At 41.3% G+C, this 19,428-nt stretch overlaps 1 protein-coding gene and 1 pseudogene across 3 annotated transcripts in view; both read right to left on the minus strand.

The window, feature by feature from the left end:
- LOC126481055 (uncharacterized) overlaps positions 1-19,428 on the minus strand; it is a 1,230,708-nt gene that overhangs the window by 102,638 nt on the left and 1,108,642 nt on the right. The gene's annotated exons all lie outside the window — the stretch shown is intronic.
- On the minus strand, positions 6,482-6,599 carry LOC126482585 (5S ribosomal RNA; annotated as a pseudogene).

The raw sequence follows: 19,428 nt of genomic DNA on the forward strand, positions 1-19,428 counted from the left end.
AAATGTAGGGATTTACCAGATGATATGCTGAAATGTTAATAAATTGGAAGATACCCAATGCACATTTATTGTAACGATTTTCTCGCACTTCTTTCCAAGGCTAAACTGATACGCCATTTGCCACAGTCCAACGAACGGTTCCCGCGCACGCAAGACTCAGCGGTAGTGTTGTACGTCAAACACTCTGTATTTCTTTGCTATAGCTGAAATATAATTTTATATCCCGTATGTAACTTTAGCAAAAACTACGGCGCACGAATGATTACATTACTACGTTCAAGTACACAAAATATGGATTTAAAAGTAACGACTGATATACAAAACAGCTCACTCGGAAAAGGGATTAAATATTACTTTAAGGCTGTAAACCTCTAACGTCTGGATAAAAGTAACCAGTTTGTCGTAAGATGGTAGGAACCAGAGACTAATGAATCTCATCAGGCGTTTTTTGCTGCAATTAAAATATGGGTACAGAGCGAGACTAGATTACGCCCACTGCGCAACAATTCATCATAGACTTGCAGAACACTCGGCCTGCAACCTTAAGCCTAGTAAGCAATAACGGACATATAACACGATTTTTATCTAGGCAAGCAACCAGTACTAGTTGAGCTGTGATAATATTAAGAACGCTACTGGAAACGAGATAAACAAGAAGAACGTGCGTTTCAAGAAAAGTCAGGTCACATTACATCACCTCATTTACATCTTGCGAACTGACAGCAGAAAAAGCAGATACGTTCTAGTTCAATACATAAATTTATCCGATTGTCTTTCTTCCCATGAACATTGTCTTTCTTCTCATGAACCATTCGTAACATGAACGGGAAAGGAGATAACGACAGTGGTGCCAGCAGTGTCCCCGGCCACACGAGGTAAAGTGGCTTTCAGAGCATAGATACAGAATTTCTATATTGTGACGGGCTAATTCAACCCACGAAAAATGTAGGACCTATTCTGTTTTTAAAATAGATAATTAGGTAATTTATGATTAAATTTAGTACTTGTAGATAAAAAAGTGCAGTGACCAGCGAGGGATCAATGTATAACGTTCATCGAGCGCAACGGAACGGGGTACAGGTATCTGTGATACACTTACTGCATTTACTATCAGACGTAGGATTCCGCTAATAGTGATAAGTCATTAATTTATGTGTACTTGAGAATGCAAACACAATCATACGCAACAGCATGCGAAAGATTATTATAAGACAGATTTACGTTTGTTGGATTTTAACAGCGATCTGATAAGTAGTTAAAATGCAAATCAGCCTTGATCGCAAGGATATTAAAATCATCTTCAGACCATGCCTCATCATGTGTTGAGCAGAGACATCGACGGAGCATCGGTTAAGTGTCGGAGGGGGCCACTGGTAACTACTCTGCCGTCGTCTCTGCACACCATGTCATGAGGTATGGTCTGAAAGTGATTTTTGATAAAATCTAAAGCGGTTACCATATGACGTGTAGTTTTTTAGTTTTTAATCCTTGCGATCAAGACTGATTAGTATCTTAATTATATGTATTTGATAGATTACTGATACCGGAAACTTCATGAATATTAATTATTTTAATTATCGGGCAAACAATGTGAAGCAGTAGCGTCCCATAAGAACGGTACTAAAATTCATTGCAGAATACCATTTTTTTCTGAACACCGCGACAGTGAAACACGTTTCTTTTTCGGTACAAAGCTCTCTACGTGAAAATAAAATAACATCTACTAGAATAGCCTATTTTGTAGCAATTGTATTCTTGGTACCGCTTTTATCTACACATCAGAGTGTCATTATGCTGTATTTGGATTTAATGCAGCTTGTGCCGGTAAAATTTGTGAAAGAAATTTCTTAGTGGTGTAGCTAGACCGTACAGTTCTCAGATTTACGTTGGAAGTAGTGTCTATACAAGAGTAGCCTGCAGGACAGTATTTTCGTATGTTTCAGATCAACACCAGAGAAGATAGTAAGAAGAGAAGCCGCTAGTATTGGATCAACGAGATCGTCGTTGGCTGAGAGACTCCAAAGGATTGTTCAAGCATCCAACCGGAAACGGTTGTCTTCCTCCGCACTTAATGGCCGTTTTCCACGCAGTGTCTGAGAGTTGAGTCTTAAATGTATCTACTGAACGTGGGTGCCTGCGACGGATGTGTATATAGTGATGTGCCTCCTTTGTGAAAGGAAAAAAAAATAAAAATAAAACACCAATGGGATCGCTATGTTTAACGTCTCAATCCGACAGATGGATCACTATCAACGGAGTCACATAGTTTTGGAATTTAATCGAAGACATTGACACGACATCTGATGATCAAGAAATTTACGCCACCACCTTTCTCCTCTTGCCAACAAATACTGGCGATTAAAATTTCTATAATCCCCAGGATTCGAACGAGTGTCACCGCAAAGGTATGTATTAGCGACGCGGCTACTGAGGATGCAAAGTATTCTCTCCGCCAAGACCTCGAAGACCCGAAATGACATTGTCTTGAGTGCAAGGAAGAGGTAGTTGCGTCAGTTCGCCACACTTGTTGTAAGGAGTGAAAAGTAACATAATTTCGTAAAGTGTGACTATAAAAATGGTAAATATCCCGATGCAAGACACACAAGATACCACCATCTCGTGGGCGTTCGTGGACATGGAATTTGCACGAGAGTCTACGTTGACATGGAGTCCCAAACCTGGTTTTCCGTACATCGATTTCTGAATTCCGTTTCAGGCTGATCATGTAAGCACTTCATTACAGATTCTGGAAATGCTGTTCTGGCAGCCGGATTTCAGCTTATACCAGCGGTGTTCACGCCATGTTAACACTTTATAGGATTTGAGTCGTCACTGGATTGTCAGGTTGCAGGAAATCACTCATTTCCTTTATTTGCATTGGAGAAGCAAATTTTACGCTTATTAGATGAAAGGACATAAAGGTCCCATACGGCACAAAGTTTTAACCTGCCATAAAGTTTCAAATCTAACTGCTTGCCAAGAACTCTATTTCCTGCTTAGCTAGATAATTTGCAAATTTCCATCCCATTCTCGCTTTTAGTGGCAAGGAATCTCGAACACAGTCAACGACTTGTGAAAAAATATTTGTTAATTCTGTGCACAGGATTCAGAATGTCTCTTTACCTCATTAGCAAGTTTTCTTGCAATTTGAAATCTGCAAAGCCTTGGAATGGAGTAACGTTCCTCCAAAAATCACTTCTTACTTTTGCCAAAAATGTTTCGCACTCATTAATTGGCGAGAATAAGATTTTCAAACATCTTTTCATGAGCTGTTTCCCCTCCTCACTTTCAGAGTTCACTGAGACATAAATAGAAACCTTACACTCTCTCTATAAAAAATGTTAGTCAGTACTGGTAACTACTTATAACTTCAATTAATCGTGGCGACGAAATCGGAGCAGCTGATTTACGGACACCATTCGAGTAAAACAAATGGCGCTCTGAAAATCGATACCTGTTCGGACCAGCGAAATCAATTCAGACCTGACATGTAAACACGACAGTGAGAAACGGTTTATGAAAACCGATTTTTGTCTCCGCAAGTTGCGTCGCATGTAAACGTGATCATTGTAGTCTGTCATGTAGAACGAATTATTTTTAGATACACACTATTAAGATCTTAACATTTTTCCTGGAATTGACATTTGATTTGAATGAAGCTACTTTAGACTTTTTAACTCACGGGTTTACTAGCTCTGAACGTATGTGTAAGCTTCATCGGGTCAAAATTATCTTGGAATGTGGAACTATTAAGCGTAATATTCTGAACATTAATGATGCGCTTCCGTGCAATCTAATTTGGAATCATGAGTCACCAATAGCAGTTTACAGTCTTGTTTCTCTTTTTCGTTTTGTGGAAATTGTCTTATTGAAGATTCTTTTGCCGGATATCAGCTAACGTCAATGCAGCCACCGTTCTGCACTTCTATAGTTTTAAGTTATAGCTTAGCGGACGATAATAAATTTCAGGAACATACTGTGCCAGTATAATAACTCCTTGAAGCACGAAGCTAATAACAGTGCCCATACCTTCTTCCAACGACCTCATGGCAAGTTGCCAGACTGCCAGTTTTGGTAGAGGCTTTAATGTTGATTTCATAGGACGGCTCGTCACTATCCCTGACAATTGTACCTTCTCTTGTGTATCTAAAACATACTTTGCAAGAAATTTATTTTAACCAAGCTGCTGTATTACCCTGAATGAAGACAGGAAGACAGTATTTCGATTTTTTTTACTTTTATTAAGCTTTGGAAAGTTGAGGTAGTCTTCCTATTTACACTGAAGTAAAAATGGGTGTACCACGATAAATCATGTATGGTGAGTGCTGTTGGGCATGCTTTCACGAATATACTCAACACACCGCAGTGACAGATAGGATGCATAGGGGTTTCAATTACCACAATCGACCCGTTACAAAATAGTTCTATGAACACAGCTGACGAAGATCGAGACATTGCCATATAAACCGAATGAGGTATACTGCTAACGAAATGTCGTGAGCAGCAGAGAAAAATGTCAATCCTGCCTGTTTTCTCGTAGCAGCTTAGCAATCGTTACAGAAGCTTGTAACTGCGTTCTACAGTAACGGAGCGTGCCTGTCTCTGTCGAGGACGCAAACACTGCGGGCCACCACCCAGTATGCCTTAGCGGCTAATGACACGTGTGCATGTTTACAAACAGCACGAAATATGTCAGTGACAATGCAATGAAGCACATATGTCAAATTAAGTTGTCTAAGCAGTAACAGAACTAACGGGGTAACTGCAGCGGTCAATACGGTATGTATTATGTTGCTGCGTAAGTTCGTAGCGGTTAATTTAATTTGTTGGTGTGGCAGTTGCTACCAGAATATGTGGTCATTCAGTAATTCAATAAAACATGTATAGTTAGGGCAACGCCTCCTGAAGGGAACTGTAACTTCTGTTAAGTGGTGTTTGGTAACCTTGAGAAGAGTGCTTGTCATTAGCTCGACTAACTTTTACGCTATCGTATTTGTTGTCGGACTCGCTCGACGAGAAAGAACAGCGTGCTGTGATCCTTTTTTACTTCTGGAAAGTATCCAACCGTCAGAAATATTATATCTGATGAACAAACAACACAGCAGTGCGAGGTTTTACGCGTGGGTAGAAAAGTTTAAAAGTGGGCGCAAAATCGTAATCGACGGGCACCGCTACGGGCATCCGGTAACAGTATCGGCCACGTCATTGCAAACTGATGCCAGAGACAAGGATTCGTGTGACGTTATTCTGAATGTCTTATCCGAAAAATACTTACAGCAGATAGAGAACTAATTCGTGAAGGTAAAGTTTAAGACCTCTTAGCAACAGACCTGAAATTTTCGTATTATTTAAAGCACAGGAGAGTATCAGTTACAGTAACAATGTTATAGGATCAATGACTTCAGGTGTCATAAATACTTTTAAGAAAGACGCGAAAATATTTTTGCTTCGCAAAAGTGAAAGGGTACAAATTTCTGAATATCTGAGTAGTCAATATCAAATACTGAGTGCTCAGAACGACGACGCAGATCACAAATGTAAAGAATTTCAAAAGCCTCGGTGACCAATATACCTTACATTCCGAACAAGGTGTTAAGAGATGGGGAAAACCCACCATGGTTTAAAAGCCTTGTTAGAAAACTTCTACGTAAACGAAGAAGATTTCATCACAGGTTTAAGAGAAGTCGCAACCTACCTGACAAACAAAAGCTGAACGAAGCGAATATGAGATTACAGAGATCAATGAAGGGAGCGTCGAATCACTTTTATTTTGAATTATTGTATCACGATACGTTTCTTCCCTTGCAGCAAAGTAATGGATTAAAAGTGGTAACAACATGTTATCTGGCGCAGGAGGAGCGCAAGCTGTTAGCTGTGCAGTAGCTACAGAATTTGCGCAGAGACGACACCTTACAATAGGCGGCTAAGGACGTTCCCAGACGGGGAGACCAGTGTTAAAAGCAAAAGTATAGTGGGAGACACTGCATTGGAACGAATACCATGAAACATGTGCGGCCGTCGAGATGATTAAGTCAAGGTGATTTTAATCTATAACGGGCGACACGAGTGTATTCCAGAAAAGAAAGGAGGTCAGCATCGGTCGAAATATCATCTGTCTTTATTGCATTGCAGATCTAGATATCAACTGACAGTGCAGCTATCATCAGTGCCTTAGAAGTAATCATGTAGTCTTAACGTAATTATAGCGACAAGCATTAGTCCAAATTCCATGGAATCAAACATGATGAGCGTCCGTACGTCTTTGGGGAACAGACAAGTAGATGCGACAGTACACTCCGTCGTCAGGCCACGAGTGGCCTACCGGGACCATCCGACCGCCGTGTCATCCTCGGTGGAGGATGCGGATACGAGGGGCGTGGGGTCAGCACACCGCTCTCCCGGTCGTAAGATAGTAGTCTTGACCGAAGCCGGTCGAGTAGCTCCTCAATTGGCATCACGAGGCTGAGTGCATCCCGAAAAATGGCAACAGCGCATGGCGGCCTGGATGGTCACCCATCCAAGTGCCGACCACGCCCGGCAGCGCTTAACTTCGGTGATCTCACGGGAACCGGTGTATCCACTGCGGTAAGGCCGTTGCCTAGATGCGACAGTGCACATACTTTTTCAAGACGGTGCTAGATACATGGTAAACGACGATGCAACTGACTAGCTTTTAGTGGTATAAATGCTGTATAGTCTGCCTGTGAAGGTCAGGGGATTGGCATCCTCTGTGATAAAAAACTGAATGAAGTTTTCGTCGATGTTGTTTCCAGAGGTATAATGCGAAATCCTCAAATCAGCGGCTGACGAAATATGACGTAGAAACAGGTAGAGATATAGAACGAAAGAAAATGCGGGATGCACTTGGCCTCGTGATTCCATTTGAGGAGAAACTTGAACGAGAAGTTGCGGCTCCACAGTCTGGAAAGTCGACAAAACGGCCGGGAGGGCGATGTACTGACCAAAAGCCCCTCCAGGTCGCGTCTGCATGACGCATAGGAAGACACGGCGGCCGGTCGGGATGCCTTGGGCCTCCAAGGCGGAGACTAGGAGCTCGTTTCATGTTGTATAGAGGGAGAGTTACTGCCAGTACGTGTGTAGTTCACAAGTTCTACGTTCGTTAATCAAGAAATTACGGTCACTTACGCATTATTTCAGATACAACAATCGTAGTTTTCACCGAAGCAGGAAATGGTACAATCTGAGTTTCTAGAGATGTAATTCCAGAGTACCAGAAGTTGGATTAGATAAGAAAAAGCGAATATGAATCGCGAATACGATACCCCAGAACAGAGATGTCATTCTCATGTTACTGAAGGTGACACACTTTGATCCGTCCGATAAGTGCGAGCACAGTGGTTTCCTTGTCGGCAGGACACAACTTCCCGGCGTTTATCGCGGGGTAAAAGCCACGACCAGCCTGTCATTCCGCTTCGTCACTGCGTGTGTCACGTCGCGTAGTGATTTCACGGTGCCTACGAATGGCGCTCTGACGCACTAACAACTCAAATAAATTTCGAGGATGGTTTTCCCTCCATTGAGAAGAAGCTGTGCTGCGGCTGACGTCAATGGCCTGTAGCTGCAATGTTTACATACATACGAGACCGCGCCCAATTCTGCTGCAACGAGTCGTGGAAAAGGCAAAAGGCGAAGCGGCAAGTCACGTTCGAGACAGACACACACATGTGCATGCACGCGCGCACGCACGCACACACACACACACACACACACACACACACACACACAGAGAGAGAGAGAGAGAGAGAGAGAGAACGGACGGAGAGAGAGACGTAATGATGACCCAACCACGCGTCTGGCATTGGACTGCGTCATCGCACAAATAAGAAAAGACGCTACGATCCAAGTGACAGCTGATATATCATCAAGACTGCAACGAAAAGACAATGTGAATTGTCATTTTTATCCATGAATGGGTGCGAGATGTATTTTTCCGCAAAGCGGAAACAAGGTCCTGCCGCGTTAAGATACAAAGAGGTGGGATGTTGATATAAGCTGGTTCCAAATTAATGCCACTATCTATTTACAGAAGTACAATTTTGGTAAACATTTTTGGAATACAGTGATCAATAGATTATTATATTTTAACTAAAGTTCAGTCTTGATCACAACACTCATGTCTCGAATCCTGCCTCGGGCATGGATGTGTGTGATGTCCTTAGGTTAGTTAGGTTTAAGTAGTTCTAAGTTCTAGGGGACTGATGACCACAGCAGTTAAGTCCCATAGTGCTCAGAGCCATTTGAACCATTTTGAACACTTATGTCTCAATAACACAGGTGACCGGTTTCGGTTATATTTATATAACCATCTTCAGACCCATGGCTTCCTTGGAGGATGATAGGCGGAGCTCTCCTCAGCTGCTACGAAGTCAACTGATACAAAAATAAATATAAATATAACCGAAACCGGTCACCTATGTTATTGAGACATAAGTGTTGTGATCAAGACTGAACTTTAGTTAAAATATATTTACAGAACGGAAAAACTGACAGAGACCGACCTCGGGTAAAATCACTGTGGATTCCGGAGAAATGTAGGAAAACGCGAGGCTATACTGTCCCTAGCAGATATCTCAGAAGACAGGCTGAAGAAAGACAAACCTAAGTATGTAGCATTCCTTGCTTTAGTGAAAATGTTTGGTACTGTTGTTTGGACCAATAACTTTCAAATTCTGACGAGGATAAAACGTAGTATCTGCAATTTGTACAAAAACTAGACGGCGATTATAAGATAGAAAGGACATGAAATGGAAGCAATGGTTGAGACGGGAGTGAGATAGGGTTGTAGCCTAAACCAGATGTTATTCAATCTGTACATAGAGCAAGCTGTAAAGGAAAACAATGAGAAATTTGGAAAAGTAATTGAAGCTCAGGGAGAAGAAATAGAAACTTTGAGGTTTGTTGATGATATTGCAATTCCGCCAGAGCTGGCAAAGGACTTGAAAGAGGAGTTGAGCAGAACGAATAGTATCTTGAAAAGAGATTATAAGATGACCATCAACAAAAGTAATAAAAGGTAATAGAATGTAGTCGAATTAAATAATGTGATGCTTTTAGAATTAGATTAGGAAATGAAACACTACAGGTAATCGGTGATTTTTGCCATTTGGGAAAAATGTTGACGATGGCCGGAATAGGGAGGATATGACTACTGGCAATAGTAGAAAAACCTCGTGTCTGAAAAACAGAAATTTGTTAACTTCGAATATCAATTTAACTGTTACGAAGTCGTTTCTGAAGATATTGTATGGATCGTAGCCCTGTACAAAAGTGAAACGCGGACGATAAGCTGTTTAGACAAGAACAGAAATGTAGTGCTGTATGTTGAAATTCGGATGGGTAGATCGCACGAGGAGGTACTGAATTAAAAAGGAAAAAAAAAAAGAAATTTCTGGCATAAAGTGACTAAAGCAGGGATCGATTGATACGGCACAGCCTGATATAACAATGAATCGTCAATTTGGCACTCGCAGGAAATGGGAAGGTAAAAATTGTATATGGAGACCAATGGTTGGATATAGTAAGCAGGTAATGATGGATGTAGGCTGCAGTAGTTACGCAGAGATGAAGAGGCCTGTACAGGACAGACTAACGTGGAACGCTGCAACAAACTAGTCTTCAGACTGAAGACCACGACAACAACAAGTAGAGAAATCTACTACAGCAACTGGCTTCACACATGGGTGACAGAACTTAGCACAGACACGCTCAGAGGAAGAAGAGGTAGAATAGTAATGAAAAAGGTGGCCGATGCTGTCTGAAATCTGCAAGCTCCTGTTGTGTAGAGGGATTTTTTTTCTCTACCACTGAGCGTCGTGCAATGATGTTACAGTGAGCAAGTGTCGCACCTTTCCCTGCTGCAGTGTGAACGTCAAAATTGTAGAAGGCACCTTGCAGTTGCGTCACCAGCAGTCATGTGGCAAAATGTTACGAAAACATTATTCGCCCACACCTTTACGCTATGATACTCGTCAAATGCAAAGGGTTTCGCTGAACTCTGACACCAAGTTACGATTGTTTTAACATTTAAACTTCGTTCCACGTTAAGGACATTATAGACGTTTCGCTTGATCCTTTGTACAGATATGTAGGAAAAATCTTGCAACACATGTAGAGATGGCAAAATCTGCGTATATGAGTCACAAAGTGCGACAGTCGACAAACAGTAATATGGTTGCGATGATCTGTAATGCGACCGCTGCAACACGACTGTGAAAAGTAATGAAGAGGATAAAATGCATAAAAAGAAACTGATAGATGGCGTGACCGCCACTCAGCTGAAAATAAAAGTGGTCAGCGTGTCTGACTGCCATGCCGCGGGCCCGAGTTCGATTCCCGGCCGGGTCGGGGATTTCCTCCGCTCGGGGACAGTGTGTTGTCCCGATCATCATTTGACCATCATCGACATACAAATCGCCCCATGTGGCGTCAACTGAAAAGACTTTCGATTCGGCGGCCGCACCTCCCTTGGGTGGGGACTCCCGGCCAACAGTGCCATACGATCACTTCATTTTATTTCAATGGATTAAATGTACAAAATTATACTCCAACGCCGCCATACTCCTTTGGAGAAGCAAAGATAGAGCGAAACCCAACTTTACCCATCCGCCAAAACGCTGAAGCGCAATCTGATTATTGAAATACTATACTGGTCTCTTACCGACCAATATTCGGAGATGAAAAGTCTCCCTTTGCTGAGATTCGAAAGAAGGAAAGACTTAGTTTTCAGAGTCGGGTGTGGGCACTGAAGAGCTTCCAGATATCAAAGCACTTCAATTAGGAATATATCATTTTTTACAGAGAAGAGTAAAATAGTAAGCTGATAAATGTAAAAAGATACCGAACTTGAATACAAAACATATAAATATATCCATACAATCTACATATCGGGTCTCTAGTAGTCGAGGCCCAAAACTGCTTCGCTCACAGAAAGTGAACAGGCGAGTATCACTGCCGACGGGATTGCCCGTAACAGAGAGTAGGTGCTCTTCCAAACAGATTTGCTGCCGTTTGTTCATTCCGTCAAGATGTGCGGCACTTCTCTGGTATCACACACTGGTGGTTCTCTTTTATGGAGAAGTAAGCTCTTACATAAGGCAGTTACAAGGAGGAGAAGCAATATTTCCTCATTTTCTCTACGGGACCGTAATGATCGGGTGGCTGTTTAACCAATCGGAGCTAATTCACTCTTTAGACAAGTCACTATAGAATAACTATTGGAGGGTTACTAAATAAGGAAGAAAACAAATTTACGGTCCAACATAAGTAACAAAAGGGATCGTTGATAATACACATCTTGAGGCATCAGCAAATCGTCAGTTTGGTAATGAAGGGAAGTTTGGTGGATAAGCACCTTGAAAGTATAGCATGCAGAGTCAAATTAGTTTAGGCTGCAGTAATTTTGAAGAGATGAAGAGCATTGCTTAGGATAGATTAGCGTGAAGAGCTGCATCTAACGAGTCTTCTGAGGGAAGAGCGCAACAACAATAATTTTGCAACAATTGATACTATCGTCCACAATAACACATCGAAGCGCAAGGAGATGGCCGATTGAGAGGTAGAGATTGCTTGAAGCGTATGTGTGGATGCTCCATCTGCTGTCTTACTGCCATGGATTCCAAAAGTGCCTCTGTACGTAGCAGAATGATGCCTCTTTACCCTAATTTTGAAGGTAGAAGAATGCGTGCTGGAGGTCCTGCTGCGCAAAGCGAACTGGAGCAAATAAAATACTTCGAACGGTATTCACATCTAGGCTGCCTGAGGATCAATTTTATCTCGGTACCAAAAACTGTGAGTAAGCTGGATATGTGAATTTTCAAACTTTGTAAAGCATAGAATAATTAGAACAATTTATGTAAGCTACTGAATAGTATGGTGCATGAACAAATTACACTAAACGTTTGATACCTAAAATGCTAGATTTTCTCATTACAACTAGTGGCAGGTCATGGTAGTGGAGTTTTAAGCTTTGGTTCGTCCACATGTAATTAGAAATATGATGTCTAACGATCCGTTTCGATACGCAATTTCTCATCCTTACGTTAAGTATACAAAAATCGTATGTGAAGAACCTTAGGATGAGAAATTGTTTCTCAAAACGCTTAGACTGAAATTTCATGAGGGGAGGAAAATTAGAAATTAACGTGTCGTCGACGGCGGGACTATTAGAGACCACAAACAAGGATTGGGGAAATCACTGTCAAGAAAAATGGTCGTGTCCCTTTTTAACAAAATCATCTCGACATTTGCAGTGACCGATATACATCAGCCATGGAAATTCAGTGGGTTTGCACACGATTCATAACTGATAATACAAAGGATAATATTCTACCTACGACAGAATTTATCGTATCCGCCTCTTTTATATGCAAGTGAGTAAAAATTCATTTCGGGTCTTCTGATGAACTAGGGTGGTCGCTTGTTGCAACACTGCGGAAGAATCTTAATGTGGACTCGGGGCATTGGACGGCAATGCGGACCACAGACGGTGTATACGTCGACGTGTTGGCTGCGCGATTTCTTCTGCAACTTCGAGAAACGTTGGCGAAGCACTTCGCGGAACTTCTGTAGAAAGTCACACATGGGAATACACCAACTGACGATTTGTGAAGCCTGACAGAAGGCGTGTTTGCAGTTGTTGACGTGGATGACTAACTGCCCACACCTCTTCGTCAACAGCCGCCGGAAGCTCTCAATCTCTTCCTTGTTATGCTTCTGCAATGGTCGCTACTGTTTTCATCAGCGCATATGTTTACACGGGGCATCACACGAAAACCTTACGATAACGCCCAGCCCCGTGCAGAACTTTCTGCAGTAGTTTCAAAAGCAAGGTCGATTCCCTCAGTCTCTGTCCTACTGATAAAATCAAAAATAAACGGCTCTCACAGTCGAGACGGTGTAAACAGGTACCTAAAAGCTTTCACCTCTGAAGTGCCAACGGCTGCAGGGGAAAACAATAGCCGTCTATACAGCTGTGACAACACTGAGACATTGCCACGTAGACGTTTACAAAATCGCATTAGATTATTGGTTGAGCGTTACGCGCGAAGCTGCTACGCCCAGCCCACTGCAACTGTCAAGGATCAATTTATGCCGACTTAGCTATGAGAAACATTGTGCAAAGAGCAAGCAGCAGCATCTACCGTTCTTACACCTCGAGAAAATTGTTACAAAACTAAACGTGGTTGGCAATTTGGGAGTATCTTCTCAAATAAGCACAGTTGTTGTACATACCAAACCATGTTGCTATGTTGTAGCCTCTGCACAAATGTCAGCCGGCCACGGTGGCCAAGCGGTTCTGGCGCTTTAGTCCAGAACCGCGCGTCTGCTACGGTCGCAGGTTCGAATCCTGCTTCGGGCATGGATGTGTGTGATGTCCTTAGGTTAGTTAGGTGTACATAGTTCTAAGCTCAAGGGGACTGATGACCTAAGATGTTAAGTCCCATAGTACCCAGAGCCAGAGAGCCACAAATGTCAAATGACTTTCATTTCACAGTTGGCATTCAAGTGACTTTCCAGACCTTCTCGGCGGATATGTTGCAAACACATTTGTCGGGTTTGGCGCCGGATTTAAAAAAAAAAAGAAAAGAGAGAGAAGAAATTGTATATTTGTGGTAAGATATTATGGGACCAAACTGCTTAGGTCATCGGTCCCTAAACTTACACACTACTTAATCTAACTTACGCTATGGACAACACACAAACCCATGCCCGAGGGAGAACTCGAACCTCCGACGGGGGGCCGCCGTGCGGACCGCGACAAGACGCCATAGACCGCGCGGCAGGCGCCGGATCAAATTGTGCAAATCCCATGATATTCCTGCCATTAAATTAAAACAACAGGAGAATCAAGAATTTCCGATTCATGAACCGAAGCAGTGCACTGCTGAATTTAATTCAGCTTTTAACCGCAGGAGCGTCCGGCAGCACAGTCATTGCCCACAGCGCAAGCGCCGCGCTGAAGGCCATTGCCGCTAAAAGCAGGGGGGCACTATGAGTGTCTCTCTCTCTCCAACTGCGAGCGTCTTCCCGCTGCGTCCACTGAGTCTCTTGGGAACAAACCTGCTTAGATGGAAAGCTGACTGGATCGCCTTTCAAATTGATGACTTTAATGAAACATTTCGATTGTTCGATTGCACAGATTGGAATATATGCAAGATAAACGTTTCCAGAATGAGATTTTCACTCTGCAGCGGAGTGTCTGCTGATATGAAACTTCCTGGCAGATTAAAAACTGTGCCCCGGACCGAGACTCGAACTCGGGACCTTTGCCTTTAGCGGGCAAGTGCTCTACCAACTGAGCTACCCAAGCACGAAGAATCTCTCCTGCGAAAGGTCCCGATGTAGAGTCTCGGTCCGGCACACAGTTTTAATCTGCCAGGAAGTTTCAAGATAAACGTTGTTGATTATTTGGGGGTATGTTGTAACCAGATGATGCACTGACAGAGATAACTAAGGAATCCAGATTGCTAGAAAGAAGTTCTAAGTCGTCAACCTCGATAAACAGTCGCCAACAAACGAAATCGCGTTTAACCGACATCTTTCCAAAGCATGTGAATAACCCCTTCCGTGTTGCTTCTCTTATGAAGTATATTACCATGCGTGATGGCTCTATAATATCCAGTTACAAGCGCCATCAGAGAACGATTTTAACAGCAAGCGCAAATTATACTATAATTGCTCAACTAGTTATTATCAGGAGCTGAATTCCCTCATAATCTTATGGTAAAATGACGACTACGAAATTAACACTTTCCGGAGATTAGTATTGTAGCTTGACAATATAAACTAGAATTTATTAAAACTCCCATTACAGTTGGATACAATGAATTGATAGCTACAATACTTCTATGTATTCTCTGCGGGAATACAACTTGCATATGGACTACAGTAGCGATTAATATTAACAAAAAGGTATCGCAACATTGCGCTTTTCCGATACTATAACTAAAAACTTTAATAGCAAAGTTATAGTCTTTTACATCGTGTGCCTACCTTTCGGCAGAAATGATGGGAGAAAGGTCTTGGAATCTTCGATACTTCCAAGGCCATGGTGTCATTTAACATGCTCCAATGATAGTTTTGCTTTTTTTGCCATCCCACCTATTATTTCCGTACGCACAACGTACTTTACGTCCATATTTGTCGAATGTTAGTAAAATATCGTTACAACTACGCAGTCTAACGGAAGAGTCTAGTTTAATACAATACTTGAAACTGGCTGAAAAAGATTACCAATTCCGAATTAAAACACATTTTCAAATTTTCATCACCCAGTCATTCTAAAACACAGCGTATATTTATTTATTTCACGTAAAAAGTAAAAAAAAATATAAAGAATCCATTTTTTAAAGAAATATAATAAAAATTTCTTGTTCAGTCTCTGGGTGTTTTATAATACCTTAAATACAGGGGAGTACACTGGATCCCCTAGCCTCGAGAGAACTTTTATTAGAAATCAAGAATCATAATCAACACGAATTCCGGAGACAGCGGTCATGTGAAACTCAGCAAGTTCTGTTCATTAAGATGATCAAGGCAATGGATATTGCTACTCGGGTGGTTCCAACGTCAAATAGCTAATTCCACATTGTGAGCGGCTTGGGCCGCAGAGATGCATTCATTATATTTAGCCCTAATAATAGAGAAACTAAGCTGTTCTTATAACACACGTATTATATAGGCTATATGTGATGTGGTGAAACTGAAAAAAATCGTTTGAAACGGTATTTACGAAAATGTAATGTTTTGCTTTTTTCTTGCAGTCAGTTTTCATAGAAAATATGTAAATGGCAACGCCATGAGATCTTTTCCAACATTTACCGATCAGAACCAGAATGGTTGGGCATTTGAGACATAATACAGATTGTTTCCTTATACTAATCATGAATTTCGGGTTTCAAACGTCTGCCTGGTGACACTGACTTGAGGCATTTACTATTACCGCATATTTCTGTTGATATCCACCGAAAGTCTGCCCACCTCACTATTTGCGATTTATATGCATAAAGGAAATACTATACAGAAATAAGACTCACTACTGGTCAGAGATCCAGAGCAGGATGTGGTTCAGACACTCCTCAGACAAAAATACGAATTTATTCTCATATTGCATCATAAAAATAGAATACATAGGCTGCAGAATGAGCTCTAGCACAATCCGTCCCACGATGCTAAAAAATATGAAGCTGAGCTTGTTTAAACTGTTTCCTATAACTGCTTATCCAAATTGGGGAATTTCGAACAACCAGAAATAGTTCATATTCACTCAAAAATAATTGAGGCCAGTAATGATGAATTTTCCAAACTTTCACAATTTCAATCTGAATTCTTTCATCGTAGTGTCCCTAAAGGGCGATGATGACTCAAAGAAGGAAGCTTCAAAGAGGTTTGTTGCTCAAGTAAAAAAAAACGTGGTAGTTAGGGGTTTTCTTCAATTATCAAAGGTATGAAGCAGTTGAAGGTGCCATGGCTAGTGATCATAGTTGCAGCCTAAATATTCTATTTTTATGATGCAGGATAGCAATATATCTCTGTCCCTGTCCAATATATCTCTTTCCCTGAACCACACCCTGCACCGATTCTGTGTCCAGTGGTACGTCTCATTGCTGTGTATTATTTGCCTTATGCTTGTCAATCGCAAATAATGAGATGAAAAGACAAGTCATCGAGTATCCCTAGAATCCTGCAGTAACAGAAAGTCTTGACTCTGATCAGTATCAGCAGGCGGAGGTTGTGAGGCCCGTAAATCCATGATCAATGTACTGTAAAGTGTTTTAAATGTCCTGCCACCCTGGTTCTGACCGCTAGATGCCAAGTATCAGAGGAGCTGATAGTGGGACACATATGGGACCCCATGGGATGGGTTTACCAATTACGGTATTCACCTTCAACCAAGGAAAGCCTCCCGATATTAATTTGTTTCAGTGACATCATCTTTCTCTGAGGACGTTGCACTAATAAATATCTAAAATGTTTTCTATACGTATATACAACGTATGAGTATGTATCACTTAAATCGTGTCGTCGCCTTTTACATGTTTTCTGTCCAAACTGACTCCGAGAAAAAAAGTGAAACATCACAGTTTCATATTTTATGATTACAGTTCTTTAAACGATTTTTTCCCCCTCAAAATCGCCAATCATATATAGTCTACGTAATACAGAGTGTTTCTGAAAACACGAAATAGATCAGTTTCTTCGTGATTACTACTGAATTATGAAATATAATGAACCGGCCTTCGTGTCCCAGGACGCCCACACAATAGAAATATCCATGTGACGCTACTGTCACTAGGGTGGCAATATCCACTGCCGATAATCAACGCTTAATGCAGAGTCTTCTACTTGACGCCCAACATAGACAAATATAAAATGCGCGTATAGTCACAATCACCAAGTATCGAGAGCATCTGCTCAATTCAACAATTTTGTTCATGCAACCCGAGAACGCTGGCGAAATGCTCAACTGACTGCTATGGGATACGTGAAAGAAAGACGACGCGCACATGGGACAGAATTTTTTCACAATCTACGAACGCACATTTCACTGCATCTCAAAAATACTTTACTTCTTCGAAAATGCATCTTTCGTAAGTATTACAATCGTGAAATTAGAAAGAGTTTATATACATAAAAATCCCGGAAAAAACACACATATTTATACGAAAGAACAACATATTGCGAATACAGTGTTCGTAGGTAGTAAAATAACTGATCTTCAGATGCACATACATACGAATAAAGTACGCTAAATTGCAACTGATGAAGGAAAAGAACTCTTGGATTGATAGGTGTAAGAATTTTTTCTCGTACCTGGGCTGTAAAAACTTCGAACACTCTCATATTATATAGGTTGATTTGGGGGAGGACCAAACAGCGAGGTAATCCGTCCCATCGGATTAGGAAGGATAGGGAAGGAAGTCGGTCGTGCCCTTTCAAAGGAACCATCCAGCATCTGCCTGAAACGATTTAGGGAAATCACAGAAAACCTAAATCAGGATGACCAGACGCGGGTTTGAACCGTAGCCCTCCCGAATGCGAGTCCAGTGTGCTAACCACTGCGTCACCTCGCTCGGTCATACTATATTTTTTCATTATGTTTATCATGTACCGAAGGTTTTTACAATCTATTAGGAAGAGATGAATAAGATATCTACCGTGACTTAATAGTACCTGCGCAATCGTCGTTATGTATCGCCTGCTATAACGCCTCGTATAAAATCTGGCGAAGATGTTATTTTGTGGTAGACTATAATGCTCTCCTCTCATGACATTTAATGGATCCTCTGTACGGACCAGACGTTCATTCCTTTACTCTTTATTAAGTTGAGGATTTCATGAGGAGTAAGTCTATCACCTGGGATTTGACCCAAGTTTATATTCGTACGATTAAACTGCTAAATTTTTCATAATAAGAGATGCCACAGTACTCTGAACACGAATCTCTTAAGCCTTTGTTATTACACTCGCCTGTCTACCATTAGCAACACTTAAATGAAACTGTAAGAGACTCTTCCATATGAGCTTTTTAACCCTCAACTACACGCTTAAAAAATCGGTTAATATCACTCTAGATTTTCGTGTTCTCTCTCTGTTGTATTTTAATGCTTTCCTGAGTACAATTACTTCTGCATTAATATTTGGTGTTTCCTTACGAAGACCACTGAGATCGTTGTGGCCTCAAAGAAGAATTACTTTCGAAGAACTTCGCCGATATTCATTATTCTAATATACTGTACTTCAAAGGTGAACAGTAGAAGCACGTGTAGAAATTTCGTATCTATAGAGTATCTGGAATTAGAGAGACAGCGCAAATCTTTACGGAAAGCTCCTGGTGCGAATATCGTAGAGGCACTTCCGAGCAGTCAAGTCACCGCCGGTGGAAGTAATGCAAATATTTGTTCGCTTTGTTGCTTCTTCAAAAGCACAAACATCGAGTTAGTGCTAACGCCGTCTTAACATACATGCAATCATAATCTAAAGTTAATGTGAAACAAACAAATGCTGCAGAGTTAATTGCTTGTCAGTAATCACATACCAATAGACTGACCCTATCATTACAAGAACTGTGCATATCACCTACAGTCCTGGACAAATTTTGTTCCCAGAACAGACTCTTTGCCCAGAAATTAAATATACTGAATATTTTTGCTGAATAGCGAAACTGCTGCGATACAAGTTGTACAGAAACCAAATTTTTCGCCATTTTAACAGCTATCTTGCTTACCCAATGCATATGAAATGGTATTTTGTTTTTACTACGATTATTTTTCATTTTATTTTTTGTACCTGTTGATACAGTATTTTTTATGTCTTGAAGTAAGCGTAGAAATAAAGGTGAAAAAAGAAAACGTACCGGAGCATGGAAAAACGTTATACGTAAAGCACTATTTTAAAACGAGGGACAAA

Source organism: Schistocerca serialis, chromosome 5 (assembly GCF_023864345.2).
Source record: "Schistocerca serialis cubense isolate TAMUIC-IGC-003099 chromosome 5, iqSchSeri2.2, whole genome shotgun sequence".
Taxonomy (NCBI): domain Eukaryota; kingdom Metazoa; phylum Arthropoda; class Insecta; order Orthoptera; family Acrididae; genus Schistocerca; species Schistocerca serialis.